Source organism: Vicugna pacos, chromosome 12 (assembly GCF_048564905.1).
Source record: "Vicugna pacos chromosome 12, VicPac4, whole genome shotgun sequence".
Classification (NCBI taxonomy): Eukaryota; Metazoa; Chordata; class Mammalia; order Artiodactyla; family Camelidae; genus Vicugna; species Vicugna pacos.
Genome location: NC_132998.1, coordinates 46,477,171 through 46,490,212, shown reverse-complemented (window position 1 = coordinate 46,490,212; position 13,042 = coordinate 46,477,171).

The following is a 13,042-nucleotide window of genomic DNA, read 5'->3' as shown; positions in this document are numbered from 1 at the left end:
TCCTGATCTCAATCTTTTCAAGAAATTTTGACTAGAAAATCGGTCGGAGTAGGAAGCCGACTTCCCAAAGAACACATCTTAAAATATGTGATTGAACTTCATGCATAAGTCATATGTGTGCTCAGTAGAGTGGGACAGAGAGACGGAGAGAAAGGAAGTGAGAGAGAGAAAGCCTTCTCAGAACAGTTTAACTGGGAGGTGCTCATTCCTGGTTTTGTTACATCATAGGTGTCTTTGACCATGAGAATAAGGTAAATATTTTGATTCAAGGTCCTAAACAGAGCATTATGGATGCTGCTAAAAGAAACCCCACCAACTCTTACAGCTCAGCCGCCTTGTTGGGAAGGGACAAGAGAATGCAAACAACAATGTAAACTTTCCAATGAGGAGGAAGGACTTTCTGCGGTGTGAAGCCCACAGAGAAAGTCTTCTTAGTTTCTCTGCAAGCAGAAACTTTCCATACCTGCAAACACCATAACATTCTTTTGAATGTTACTTCTGCTTACACGACTTTAAAATTGAAACATGAATTAATCATCCTTTTCGGTCCACAGAAAGCTTCAGTGATATACATCTCACCCAAGATGGTTCCATTGATTTACAACGATGAGGGGGAGGAATGAATTCAACTCAGTCTTGCTATATGTCCTTTGACCTATATTAAGCCCATATTTTGAGAACTTTTTGCCGTATTAAAAAAAAAAAAGAAATTAAATGGGGGACATAGATGACATAACCCAACCTCTTATTCAAATCAAAAGCAACCTTTCACTGGAATTTACTATTGAATAAAGTTGAGGTTGCCTTTCATTTTATAGACACTTGGATTTAATTCAAATTAATGAAAAGAACATTTTGCATATTAACATTTATAGCAGTTATTTACTGTTTATGACAAGCTAAGCACTGTGCTGTCACTTCAGATACAGTGTCTAACTGAACCCTGTGAGGGGAGCACTAATATTACTTCCCTTTAGCAGATCAGAAAATTGAGAGAGACTGTGTGACTTGTCCAGTGCCACACAGTTAGTATGTGATAAAGCCAAATATTTCAGCACATATTTGTCTGATTCCAGAGCTCATCCTTATATGTCAAAGGAATTAATTTTCAGTGCAATAAAATAAGCAATTCGAACACTCAGTTTCTGTGCATTTTTCTGTGAAAGATTTGTTTTGATCTTCTCAGAATATTAGGGCTTTATAATCAGTGCTTCTTAGGGTGAAAAACAACTGGACTAGATAAGCCACATGACGTGGGCTCCCTGAGAAGCCCCTTTCCTCTCTGCCTTTGCATTACTGTATGTGACACACAGCAGGTGCTCTGTATACAAATATCTGTCAAACAGCACACAGGCAGGACGGCTGTCCTAAGGTTGCCCTGGAAGTATGCTGACTGTCTCCCAGGGCTTTACTTGGGAGATGGGGACGGTTTGGGGTGGGGAATATTCCCTGGCGTCTGTACCACAGCCAGCCTTTGATCCTCAGCTTTGCAGATTCAGAACTCAGATTTTATCAGCAGTTAAAGAGCTTATTAATGTCTCAGGGACACAGTCACATTACTGTAGCCCACTTGCCCTGGCTACATTTGTCTAAGGACCAAAGAACTCAATTTATAATGAAAAGTATGAAGGTCAGAAACACAGGAATGTTAAAGTCATCACAAACAGCGTGTATCCTCCAAGAAGGCAGACCTACATGGGAGTGGAAGCGTAACTGGAAGCTTCCTTGGTAAATATGGAAAATGAGCAAGAGGGGTTGATTTGAGGAATCCAGTGTGTACTGGCTTCTGCTAAGAGAGCCTGAGACATTTATCTTAAAAATAAGGAGAGTCCTGCCAAGCCGCACAGAACAGAATGGCTCTCCCCAGGACCTTTGCATTCCGACTCTTGTTTGCTAAGGGGGCTGCTGACTCTGCTGCTGATGGACACATTCTTCCTTTGTATATGCTAATGACGTTCCTCTGGTTACGGTCCTGACTGATTGGTCAGACCTCTTTCAGGTGAATTTGCATATCGCTGCAAGGTCCATTTAGCCAATTTTTTTAAAAGTTTAATTCCCCCAAGGCAGTTTTATTGGTGGGCATTCTACTCTAACTTCACTGTACAAAGACCAGCATTTTCTAAGGCCATTCCATAGCGGGGTAGTCCCTTCATCTTCCAACAGCGATTGCTCCTCCTAATTTTAAAGTCAGTATATAAGCTCCGTGAAGAAAAGGATTAGAGTCATTTACTCAATGAACATTTTAGGGGTGTGTCTACTGGGTGTCAGGCTTGTTCCGTGCAAATTACCCTTTAAGCAATAGGGTACAAAGGCGAAAGACACCAAAAGAGTATTTATATTAAAAGACTTATAAACAAAATGATGGTACTTCATTTTAAATAGAAATGAGAACCAGTCACTGTGGGAGCACAGACTGTGGAGAGATGGCTTCACCAAGAAGGAATGGAAGATTTTTTTAAAGTAGACAACAGAGGGCATTCCAATAGATGGAACCACTTACGCAAAGGTACAGAAACAAAGTGCTGCCTGGGAATGGGGGAGGTGGTGGCCCTGGATGGAAGGCTGGGAGTGGAGGCGAATGTGGGCTGGAGGGGACGCAGGCACAGGGATGAGGCTCCTTGAGTTCAGGGTCAAAGGCACAGGAGACCTTTCCCACCATTCCTGTTGCCCCTGGAATACTCACCTCTCCATGTTTGTCACTTGTGCCTCCGGCTATTAATTCTCTGTCACCTTCAGAAGCTTCTGCTTTCCTCAGGTCATTCTTTAAATCAGTAGATTTTTTAAAAAAATATTTTTATTGGAGTATAGTCAGTTTACAATGTTGTGTCAATTTGTGGTGTACAGCACAATACTTCACTTATATAGGAACATACATATATTCATTTTCATGTTCTTTTTAACCATGTTACTACAAAATATTGAATATAGTTCCCTGTGCTTTACAGTATAAACTTGTTTATTTATTTTATATATAGTAGTTAGTATCTGTAAATCTTGAACTCCCAATTTATCCCTTCCCATCCCCTTCCCCACTGGCAACCATAAGTTTGTTTTCTATGTCTGTGAGTCTGTTTCTGTTTTGTAAATAAGTTTGTCTTTTTTTTTAGATTCCACATACAAATGATATCATATGGTATTTTTCTTTCTCTTTCTGGCTTACTTCACTTAGAATGACATTCTCCAGGTCCATCCATGTTACTGCAAATGACATTATTTTATTATTTTTATGGCTGAATAGTATTCCATTGTATAACTATACCACAACTTCTTTATGCAGTCATCTGTTGATGGACATTTAGGTTGTTTCCATGTCTTCGCTATTGTTAAATCAGCAGTTTTAAAAATTGAGTTTTTTCTTTTTTCTTTTTTTGGTGGGGGGAAATAAATAGGTTTATTTATTTATTTATTCTTAGAGGAGGTCCTGAGGATTGAACCCAGAACCTCACACATGCTAAACATGCGCTCTACCACTGGAGCTGTACCCTCCCCCGAGCCACACTGTTCTGCTCCCCTGCTCCCAGGGACAACCTCTGGTACCAGCTTCCTGCATATCCTTCCAGAAAGTCTCTGCATTGTCAAGTACACACACGTGTGTATACACACAGGCATTTATAGATAATTTTTCTATACAAAGAACAGAATACTACTGCATCTTGCTTTCTTCACTTTAAAATAGATTTTGGAGATCTTTCCATTTTTATTTATTCTTTTATTCTTTCACTTGACAAGTATTTATGGCGTGCCTACTGTATGTCAGGCATACTTAGGTCGTGAGGATGTAGCAATGGCAGAATAGGTAAAATCTCTGTCTTCATGGAACTTATATTCTAGTAGAAGTGGTACAGGAAAGCAGACAAAACCCAAATAAACATTGAAACACACACAGTATGCCAGATGGTGATACGTACTATGGGGAAAAATAAAGTGGCGTCCTGGGAGGGCAGAGGTGGGAGAGAGGCCGTAGTGGTTACAGAAGAGATGGAGACAGAGAGATCCTGTTCCTTCTTGGTCCAGAAGCACTCTATCAGATGAATATACCATAATTTGTTTAATCAGTCCCCTACTGATAGAAATTTACCTTGTTTCTAATATTTTGCTGTTAGAGGGATGCAATTTTTGCCCACATGCCATTTGACACATCCAAGAGTATATGTGCAGCTTAAATTCCTAAAAGTGGAATTGCCATTTCAAAGAGTCTGTGCAGTTTTAATTTTAAGAGATATTGCCAAATTCCTCTCCGAAGAGTACCAGTTTACTGACCTTTCAGTGATGAAAGAGAGGGCCCTGTCTTCAACAACACTGTGTGTGGTCAAGATTCATGATGCTTGCCTATCTGATAAGTAAACCATGAAATCTTATAAGTCTAATTTGCATTCACTTTTTATGACTGAAGTTGAGCGTCTTCCCACTGTTTAAAGGCCATTTTTATATCTTGTAAACTGTCTATTTATATCCTTTGCCAGATTTTCTATTATGTGTGTGAGGTGGGGGGAGGGGGCTGGTTGTTTTGTTTTCTTTCATTTCTAACTTGTGGAAACTCTTTTCAGTAAAGAATTTATATCCTCTTTGGGATGTGAGTAGCAAATATTTTACCCAATTTGTCATTTCTCTTTTGACTGTGTTGATAATAAATGGCTTTTGTGATACAGAACATTTTTATTATTATGCAGTCCAATTAAACCATCTTTTAATGGCTTCAAAAACTATTATTCTTTTTAACTTCCCGTGTTTTCTTCTAGTATTTTTACAGTTTGTTTCTTAACATTTAAATATTTGAAATTCATTCTGTATAAAGTGTAAGGCATGGCTCCAGTTATGTTTCTTTCCTGACTCATGACCCATTTGCCCCAACACTATTTATAGAATAATTCCTCTTTTATCCATGATTTTAAAAATCCCACTTTTTCACATGCCAAATTCCAATAAGCATTTGGGTCCAGCTTGGATTTCCCAATCAACTTCATAAATTTGACTGTTCATTTGTTCAACAAATGTACATTATATGTGTCAGGCACTAATCTATACATGCATCAGTGCCTATTTTAAAGTGTTTTAGCTTATAAAATAGGTTTTACTGTCTGATAGAAAAATGCATCTCATTTATCTTTTTCTTTCTTTCTTTTTTTAGACTTTTTAGGGCTCTTTTTATTTGCTTGTTTTCCATTTGAACCTTAGAATCAGTTTTCTAGTTCCAAGATAAAGCATCTTTTTATTGGGATTATCCCAAAATTTATGGATTAATTTTTGGAAATTGACATCTTTGTCACACTGAAATTTCCTGAACAAGAGCATGGGATGTCATTTGATATATCTTTTCTCGTGTCCCTTGGTAGTTTTCTTTTTCTACAGATAAATCTTTCCCATGTTCTATACATTTTATCTTTTCTTTTGATTTTTGTCTTCTAACTGGTTATATAAGTCTTAAGTTTCCATATACTAACTCTGAATTCTCTTATTGTTTCTAGTAGTTTTTCATTTGATTCCCTTGAGTTTTCTTGGTAAACAATCATACCATCATCAAATAATGATGATTTTGCTTCACTTTTTCCAATTTTTAATTTTTTATTCACTTCTGTTACCTAATTATGTTAGTTAAATAATAGTGGTGATAAAGAAAATCCTTAACTTACTCCTGATATTAATAGGAATACTACTCTTTGTCACAGCTAGAAGCAGCAATCTCCATTCAGTAGCTTTAATCATAAAAACCTGAGGTGCTTATCAGAGATCAAACTTTTTGAAAGAGAAGAGACTTATACAAAGTTTCTTTCTAGTGATGAGTGTTTATCATAAGACTATTTAGAGAAATGAAGACGATAAGAAACAATAACGGTCTCGTCACTAATTGCTCGTTGTTTCACTCTTCTTTTGTTTTGTTTTGTTTTGTTATCCCAACACTATTCTAACAATTTTACACATACAAGATTGTCTGAAATTAATCTCCTTAAAGGTTACAGGCTCTACACAGAGGCAAAATGCCCCCAAAGGAAACTCAGTTGATAGGAGTTTCAGTGTCTTGCTCTGAAATTGCTCATTCTTTAAGGGATGTACAAGAGGAGAAGTAAAGTACCAAATAAAAAGAATACAAAGGGAGTATGAGACCCAAATAATCTAGTAGTACAATAACTCATCAGCCTCTAATTAGCTAAAACTTGGCCTTAATTTAGAGGCTATTTCTTTTTTTTCTAAAACATGCAAAAATTTGGCGCCTGCTTGTCTAATCTATCAATACTCAAGCTTTCCTGCCTAGAAAAATTGCTTTTAGATTGTGCAAAGGCATTCACCTTTGTTTTCCACAATGCCTTAAATGTAACAGATGTTTAAAAGGATCGGTTGAAAGTGTGTTAGGTAATTAGTGCACCCTGTGTGGTTCTATATTAGCGATGTGTTGCAATGTCTCCTGAACAAAGGAAAGGCTTTAGTTAGTCGGAATATGCATCAGCTTTTAAAAAGATGATGATTGTAGATAGTTTCAAAATGTTACATTACTAGAAAACTAGGTTTATGGATTATTAACAATTGGGTTTGTACTGAGTTATGGTTACATTTTACTCTATCTTCTGTTTTATTTTTCATTTTCCTTTCAAAACACCCAAAAGGCACTGTAACCCTCTAACTCTGTTATTCATTAACAGCAGGCATGTTGACGTAAGGACATTTCTAAAGCCCCAAATTGCTGACTTTAAGGTTTTAGTGTCTGGTTTTTTTGAAGTTTGCAACGGTGGGAGTAAAGAGTTGAATAATTTAAGTACAACTCTACATGTGATAAGACAAAACCGGGACAACTTTAATAGCCTGGAAAAGGCTTGTCAAAACAACCCCTTTGGTTTCAGTTTCTAAACTCTATTCGGAAGATCTGATTGATTCAATTGTCACAATACAGTATCACTTTCCCACTTGGATTAATCCTCACCTCAGGTTCCTGACTAACCTGTGCATCAGCAGCTTCTAAATATTTTGACCACAATCCACAGTAATAAATATATTTTACATTGTGAATTTGTGCATAGATGCATAGAGTTTCTTAAGGTAATATTTAGGCAATCTACTGTCTTACACTCTCATATCTTCTGTTCTTAATCTAGCCTATCCCATTCTTCTCTATTCATTAAAAAAATTGCTAGTCAGAACTTGCCAAATTGACTTCGTAACTCTGCAGCTTGAAAAACAATGCTATAGATCAGTGCTTCTCAGATTTTAACACTCATGCAAATCACCTAGGGATCTTGTTAAAAGTGCAGATTCTAATTGGGTGGATCTGAGATCCTGCATTTCTAACAAACTTGCGGGAGCTGCTCTGCTGCTGTTGGTGGAGCCCACCTTGAGGAAGTAAGCCTGGAGGTATTTCTCTTTGGTTCTTGGGGCCCGATCTCTGGTTCGACTGCTTAAGGTGAGGGTATTCAAATCTTCTGGCATAAAGCACAGAGCTTTGTACAGGATCTCTGGCTGCATTGAGAAAGAGCCATGGCCACGGTAGGCGTTGAGAGCAGCACAGATTCTCATTAGTACAGTGACATGTAGCTCAGATACTGAAGACTGTAGCATTTGTGTAATGACTGTTTACTTATTTCACTGTTTACTCTGTGCCAGGCCCAATTCCAGGAAAAGATAAAAATCTTTCTGTATTTTACATTGTATTGGGTGAACAATTAAATCTATACCTTCAGGTTGTGGTAAGTGCAGTGAAGAGAAATGAAGCTGAGGGGGAATGATGGTGATGGGGAGGGGCACCAGATGTTTCTATCAGGTGTTTGGACAATGCCTGACTGGGTCAGTGACATTTAGCAAAGACCTGAGGGAGAGGAGAAAAGTCTGGGAAGGTCTAGAGGAAGGACAGCCCATGCGGAGAGAACGATGTGCAACAGAACAGAGAGGACTTTTTGTTTCAGGTAATCAAGTGATGTACCCGGTTAAAAGCATCAGCCGGCTCATCTCTCATAGGTGATGACCTTCTCCCTCTCACCCTCCTGCCCAAATCTCATCTTCTTCCTGTGTCCCTGATCTTACTTCCCATATTATACTAAATCTAATTTGTCATCATGTGGCTGATACACTATTATTTATTGTATCACAGAGAAAGGAAAAAAACTACTTATATTAAAAAATTAAGTTTGCTTTAGGATAAAGTCCAGTCTTAGCATAACCAAAGCATACTTTGGAATCTCGTCTCTGATTCCTTTTCAAGCAGGATCAAGTACATGGAAACAAACCAGCGTATAAAAATTGTGTTGTCTCTCTGTAGTAGCTTCCTCTGCTCCCTTTTCTGCCTTGAAAACACCTACATACTCTTCATAAATCAGCTCAGATGTCACCTCGGCAGACTTGGATGCCCACTGTGCCCACTGTCAAAGGAGCTCAGCGCTTGTTCCTCTGTAGCAGTCGACCCACAGACCCCCTACTTTAGCCTTTATCATATGTCACAATTGTTTGTGCTTCTGGATTGTAAGCCCCTCAAGGTCAATACCACGTTCAGTCCATGTTTACGTCCTCAGCACGTAGCATGAGTCCTGGCACACAAGCAGGTCCTTAGCAAATGTTTGCTAAATGAATGAGGAAATGATTCACGACCGAAAAAGAGCTCCCCTTAATAAACAACAAGATGTAAAAGTTATGAAATATCCATCACTCAAGCTTCGACGAGGGAGCCAGGCCAAACGGAAGACTTGGTCCCTCTTGTCCTCCTCAGCCCCCAGGGTAAAGTCCACGGGTTTCGCATGGGCCCAGAGCCCTCTGGACCCTGATCTTGGGACCCTTTTCACCCTGAACCCATGTTTGTGAGGCCAAGCACTCTGGGTGACCACAGAACTTGGGGTGCCTTTCTGACTGCCTCCTCCACAGTCAAGAAAAGGAATTTAGATTTACAGTCAATTGATTCATATGGCTTATTATTAGAAATCATTCTATCAACCACCATTCCAAAAAATCATAATTGGTAATTTGCAAAGTACATCAACAATAAGGGGAGAGGGCAACAGCCCCAGGCAGACTTTCTGTGTGCGTAACTCTCCCTTATGGACAGATGGCAGTAACCAGAAAATCCCAAAGAAAGCTTAATAGCTTAATAGTATATAAGCTGGCCTTTAAATTCTTCTAGGGCCAAGATGATGATTTTTTCCCCCTCATTTTACATCTTTCAATACCTTATTGCCCCATAGAGTGCCAGTACTTTGTGAATACTTAATACATGTTGATTGAAAAACGTTGAAAGGAGACACTTTGAAAATTGTTTCCAACTTTATTTTTGCCTTGGGCTTGTTTCTTCCAGACTGGAGTAAATACCAGAGGGAAAACATACTCAATACTCCTAAGCCACTAAAATCACAACTGGTATTTCCGTTGCCTTATGTTATTGTAATATAAATATCACAATAAATGTACAGTGCAGGGTTCAAAGGTAGTAGGTTAGAAGTAAACAGGCCTGCATCACAGGGAAGTGAGGCCCAAATTTCTTATTCTTCTATGGTATGTTTCTAGTTGTATGGTCAACACAGTTGCAAAAGTTTTTAACAGTAAGATAGAGGATAGCCTGTTCAAGAAGTCAAGGGAGGGGAAAGAAAAAAATTATACTGAGAAAGACAGCCATTTTGTAAATGATTGAATATCACCAATTTCATATGGTTCAACCTACTAGCAAAAAAGGAAGGGAAAATGGAGGGCAAGTATTTCTGAAAGTACAAGATAGGTTCTTGCCATGTTAACGCTTGGAAGGACTCAACAAAAATGAAGATGGCCCTTCAGTATCAGAATCAGCCAGAGGCTATACAGTGTATTGATTAACATGCGAATTTCAAAGTTAGACTTTAACTGAATTCTGTTTGATCTTGGCCTTCTGCCTCAGTTTCTTCACCTGTAAAAGGGAAAAATAATACTTTTCTTATTGGGCTTTTGAGTAGATTAAATGGAATAAAAGTGTACTGTGGTTAGGAACGTGCCTTAGTAGGAACCAAGCTTTTACTAAATGAACGATGTTATTTCTATCAGCCTTTTTTAACCAGAAGGCAACCATGACATGATTTTAGCAGTCATTTACATGAAGGCAAATAAGAATTTGGAGTTCCTGAGTATTTTTATGTATTTACTAGAGGAGATCAGGCTTTAGGGTCAAATAGATCTGGGTTTGTCTTTGGGGCAATTTATTTACCTTTTCTAAGCATCATCTGAAAAATGAGCAAAAGATGTACCTAATCCATATGGTTGAAAAGTAAATGAAAAGATGAAAAGTAAATGAAATTATTTATGTAAAATCCTCAACAGACAAGTCACAAAGTGTTTAATAAGTCATAGCTATTGCTATTAATATTAATTAACTACATTGGCCTGAACATTACAAATGTATCTTATTAAAATTGGTTTCTAACATTAACGAATTCAAAAAAGAAGTTAAAATGTTTATTTTACAAACTTATCCTTAAATAGTCTGTATAATCATTGCCTAGTTAATTTTTTAAGTGAATTAGAATTTTTAAAAACATAAAATTTGAAGATATTCAGTTGCACATAATTCTCATGTACAGTGTTGTAATTTCAAAATAAGTACCATATAGAAGCATTAAAAATAGTATTTACTGTATCTTAAAATATTATTTAATGCATCTTAAAATATTATTTACTACATCTACAGTTTCTAGTTGTAAAGTTCTACTGACAAATACATAAAAAAATATAGAAAGAAACAAAAATTGTTTGGTCTTTTGGTAAACAAAGGCGTATTTTGTTGATTATTACAATGAAGGACAGGCGACAAAAGAACTGACAGGCCTGCCATGTATCTGCTCCATTTCCCTTCCTTGAATCTTCACATAGCTCTGACTCAGTGGTACTGAGATTCACAGGCTTCAACTCTAAGGAGATGATCTTCCAACCAAAATGTTCTTGTAAGTGACATAATTTAAAAGGCAAGCAAGAAAGAGCAAACATCTTTGCTAAAACTGACTCCAAAAATTGGGAGAAAAGCATATAGAATATGAACAAGAAAAGATCAGCTCAGATTGAGTCTTCAGATTATTTTGAGAGGCATTTGTTCAGAAAGATGCTTCAAGGGATCTGTAGGTTCAAAGAGAAAAAGGATGAATTCAAAGATGATATCACTGTGATGTATTTGATTAATGTAAAGGACAACATTAATGGTTATAGAAAAAGTGCTTTTAATAACTTGAAAAAATAGAACTGATACACAACTTCATAAAACTTCATTGACCAGGAATGTATTTTCCCCTGAGGCTCAAGAGCTTTAAAGCCACATAAAATATTTCATTGTCTTGTGATTCATGATGCTGGCATATCTTACATCACACTCAGTTAAAGAACAGTGCCTGTTTCTCCGTATCATCTTCCCACAGAGAAACTGAGGAACGTGAAGGAAGGCAAGTGACATTGTCAGGAGGAAAATCCTCACTTCTGTATCAAATGTTTTTGTTCATTTCTTGTTTGGTATCTCCATATCTCATTTTGAAGTTGTTGCTTCTAAATGTGACTGTGTATTCAGATATTTTTCTGTATCAATCAGTCTGCAACAGTTTGGTTTTGGTCTGAACTAGACAGATGGTGCCTGAAGGTCCCCTCTACATGCATTTGTTTTGACTTTGAAAGGAGTGAGTCAGCATGGCAGAGTGGTTAAAGTTCAGTATTTGGTTTCAGACAGGTCCAGTTCAAATGCAAGATTTGGCTTCTTTACTTTAAGTCTTACTTTCCTTAACAGTAAAATAGGTAACTATGATGATGCTTACTGCATTTGGTTGTTGAGAGCATTAATTATATGTAAGACAAGCAACATTGTGTTGGCATGTGGTAAAAGCTAAGGGCACAATAATTATTTTTGAGCTCTTTATTAGGATAATGCTTGGAAAATTATAGGACTTATATGATAGCATTTACTTATTAGGATGGACTCAAGTCCTTCTTGACTCATGAGGTTTCCTTAAGCTATAAGAATCTCTTCTGTATTTGATACTAATTGCACACTTTAAGATAACTTTATTATCTTCCATGGCAGGATTGTCTCAAAGTAGGAGATAAGAAAGACCAGAAATGAGACTTCTACTTCTGCAAACAGGGAGGAGATATACTTTCCCTACTTCTAATGTTATGCATAACTTAAAAATTCTGTACATTTTCTATAAAACAAATACAAATACACTCTGAAAGGTAGAGAGAAGAAGTCAGACCAGCTAGGAACCTTGGGACCCAAGGAATGACATGATGGTAAACTCCCTGGCTGTTCTTTTTGCTTTATGTATCCTGGAATGGGTACTGGAGAAGCCCACAAAAACCAGAAACACCAATTGATAGAGACCACCACCACCACCAACAAAAAAGCCTACTCTCTCAAACCAAAAGACGAGGAAAGGGGTGGTCTAGCTGGGCAGAAAACTTTGAGACAATAACCACTCTATTCCCACCAAACATCAGAGAAAAAACTGGCGTCACCCTTACCCATACCAGCAAAGGCCAAATGGAGGGTCTAGATTCTACCCTCTCCAGGCTGAAATGAAGCGCTCCAACTGCTCCAATGGTGTGGTGTCAGAGAAGGCTAAGTAAGGAGCTGGAACTTTTACCCTCATTAGGTAGTAATGAGTTCCCTACCCCTATACTCCACACAGATGGTATAAACCATGTACAGAGCCTGGCAGTAGACAGTGAGAAGTTATATATGTAATGTAACACCTAGAACTACCATTAAAAACTATGTAAATAGTTATACTCAAAAACAGTATAAATAAATAAACATAGAATTCTAAAAAAAGTTTAAGCGACCAGCAGAAAGATAGTAAAGACAAAATAGAGAATAAACAGAAAAAAGTATAAAATGGCATACTCAAGCCCTAAAATAACAATAATTACATTAAATGTAAACGGTCTAAACATACCAATTAAAAGACAGATGGAGTAGGGAAGGTATAACTCAGTGGTAGAGTGCATGCTTAGCATGTACAAGGTCCTGGGTTCAATCCCCAGTACTTCCATTTAAAAAAAAAAAAGGCAGATTGGCAGATTGGGTTAAAATACATGACCTAAATATATGCTGTGTATAGGAAACTTACTT